Genomic DNA, 3224 nt, shown 5'->3' with positions numbered 1-3224 from the left:
CACCTCTCGCTGTCGGCGACATTTTTCAGCCTTGTCACCGACTCTGGTGAGCTGCACCGTCCCTCGCCGCCCACGTCCTTGTCGATTCCTGTCCGCGCCACTGGTTATTATCGCCTCTAGTCACGACCCCCTCTCGTCCGCTGCTGCGCCAACACTTATATATATCTGCAAAATTTTGAGGAGCTTTAGATTTTGAAGAAAGGGCTAGAAGGGGCTTAACTCCTCAAATAGAGACTTTTGGAGGAGTTAAAAATAGTTTAGGGGAAAGATGCACTAAGTTGCATTTAGTTTTTTTTTGAGAGAGAAACATATGCATTCACTTCATTATATTGACAACAATAATACACCACCACCGTCCACCGGTTGCACCTCACGTGGTTGCAGAACCGTGTGTACAAGATGATGTGACACAACAAGCAGGAGACGTAGCGCATCAATGAGCGTTGCGTTGGTGAGCATTAGTGGTTGGGGTGCGCCATGGCGCGCCGCTTGAGCGGAAGCAACACGCCCCTTCCACTGTTCTCTTTATACTAACCAATGTGCTTTCTGCTCATTTAATGCTACCCGCTCAAAGCAAATTTATGTAGCACAGCTGCATGCAAGCAATTACAGCTTGTTTAACATCAATACTGAACAGTTGCAATTCTTGTTGAACGAACAATCATGTACAACTAGGGAGCTATCCTATACAATTTCTTGTGGCTTATCGATGGGTTACTTGATGTGTTGAAGTTTCTATTGCATTGTTTGAAGTGTCGATCAATCATCCCCGACCGTGTGGTCTTGGTAAGTATGGGTGTTCGATTGTGTCCAACAACACACTTACCATAGGATCGTTGTAGGATGCAGAAGGAGGCCTTTGTTAGCTTGGATGGTGTCCCCACCCAAACCATGTGAAATGAAAATGAAAACATGTTATATGGGTGAAATTCACACTAAGTTGAAATAGAATTCCAGTTTCATGTGTGGATATTGCTTGACTTTTTGTGAACTGGGTCTGTTTTGCGCCTCTAGTTGAGAATTATGAAACCAATATAGTTTTTTTCCTATTATTAAAATGAAGTTTGTTGCTTTTTCTGAAAATTTGTGAAACTTCTGAAAATTTTGAAATTGTTGTGGAATGGATCTAAATGTATCTTAACTTGCTTCAGAACACGTTGCAATTTAAGTGACAGAACTGAAAATTCAGTTGGTGGCACTTCCAAGAATATATCCAAAATTATGTTTGTTGAATTCTTATGAAATTATTTCATACTGATAAGGCCCAACAAAATTATTTATATTGTGTGTGCAGAAAATGTTGAATACATCGTACATTAGGTTGGGAAGAAATTTTGAAGCAACCCTGGGATGCAACCACGGAAGAAATGAGTTTTTCACCCGGTAGGTCGATATGGCCCTTTTGCACACTTGCTGCTGCTGACGCTTGTTGCCGAGGTTATGCTACCCAGCCAGATATTGGCGATGTGGCGGTTAGCTGCCTCCGTCAAATGGACACCGTCCCAGTACAAACGAGCTGATGGATCCGGACACGTTGTTGCAGCAGCATCGCCGCATGGAACCGTTGAATTTAATCTGTATTGTCCAGCCCCTCCACAGCACACCATAAGCACGTCTTGTTCAAAACCTGTGATCATCCACCAGTGTCAACTGTCAACCACCTTTCCATAATGAAAATTTGTATATGTGCAACTAACACATATTAGATTCTTTTGGTTGAGATGGCGACTGACCAAACTTGTGAGGCGACTCCACCATGTCCATGATTGGGCCAAAGAAATCGGCGTAGATGATCCTGGCATTCCGGTGCTTGGCCTGAAGCTTGGCTAGCTCAGCCTGCAGCAGCGAGTTGTGGTGCAACCCCAGCTCGTTATATGCTTTCAGACAACCGGTCCTGGAGTCGTATGCTGATGGTGGTGAGGCTGGCATCGGCGAACCTGGTCAGGATCGGCGGCGAGCATCCCGACGGAACCACGCCAGGGACAACCAGGCTCCTGGCGCCATGCATGGTGATGAGCCTCTGCTCACACGAGCAATTGGTTTATCATGGATCCTGCATGGATCAATCAGTACATGCATCTACTTGATAGCCAGATGGAGTACGTAACGTACCTCAATGGCCTTGGAGATGGTCGCAACGACATAAGGAACGAAGGACCTGACCTCCTGTACCGTTCTCTGTTGGAACGACATGTGATAGTCGTTGACTCCGAACTCGCCCACGAAGAAGAGGGATCTGCCAAACAATTTCTTACACTCTGCATGCGTACAATTTGACTTCTCATCAGCCTCTTACTTGGGTAATGATAGCTAGCTACGAGATAACAACAATGACATTGAATGGTTAAAGTAACCTTGGGCTGTGCGACATAAGGAAGGCTTCATGGACTCAAACCACTCCAGCTGCACGCCTAAGCTGGTGTTCAGCGGGAACTTGCTGGTGGCACTGGGGATACCCCTCTTGTGGAAGAAACCAGCATCGACTGCGGTTGCGGCACTAACGGTGAAGTTGGCGCCTCGCTGGAAGCTACCGTTGTGCGCCAGGTTGGGCGGGACATATGGTAGGCCCAAGTTCTCAGCTGCACCGAGAAAGAACCTATAGTTGTAGGATGGTATGGACGTATTGTAGTTGCTGGCATTGGCCGGCCCAAGAACAGCTGATGTGAGCACGTACCAATGAAGTCGATGATGAGCCGCCCCTTGCCGTTGCGACCAGTGTGGCGGCCGAAAAAGCTGGTGCCATAGGGAGGACGCGTGACAGGGTCTAAGATGAAGTACCATTTGGAGACGACAGGGTTATTGCCCGTGTCAGCGAAGGAGTCGCCGAAGCTGAAGATGGATTGGTAGCAAGGGACGCCGGACGGGGAAGAGACCGCCAGCGTCGACCATGAGACGAAGCCTAGGAAAGCGACGGATACGAGCTTGTGCATCTTGAGTTCTTCACAGGCAATATGGAAAGAGCCCGACGTGGTGGTGCTGGCCCATTTGCTTCCGGGGGCCATGTAGAGTCCTAGTCAAATTGGCGGTAAAATGTTCGATGGAATCACGAGCTAGGACCAACTTGTACAGACATTATTGTACAACCCTTGTGGCGTCCTAATGAATGGCTTCCTATCTGTCTCTCTATTAACATACTTTTTTGCTTGTACTAACTATAAAAGTAGTCCAGTTAAACATCGCACATACGGATTTTCTAATCGGTGCAGTTGGGGAATGCGCGTTAA

General features: G+C 47.1%; 1 pseudogene; it reads right to left on the bottom strand.

Moving 5' to 3' along the window:
* Window positions 1-1330: 1330 nt before the first annotated feature.
* LOC119341395 lies at window positions 1331-2930 on the bottom strand (annotated as a pseudogene).
* Between the last annotated feature and the right edge of the window lie 294 nt (window positions 2931-3224).

Source organism: Triticum dicoccoides, chromosome 1A (genome assembly GCF_002162155.2).
Source record: "Triticum dicoccoides isolate Atlit2015 ecotype Zavitan chromosome 1A, WEW_v2.0, whole genome shotgun sequence".
Taxonomy (NCBI): domain Eukaryota; kingdom Viridiplantae; phylum Streptophyta; class Magnoliopsida; order Poales; family Poaceae; genus Triticum; species Triticum dicoccoides.
The sequence above is the reverse complement of the archived record's forward strand: the minus strand, read 5'-3'. Positions and strand labels throughout refer to the sequence as shown.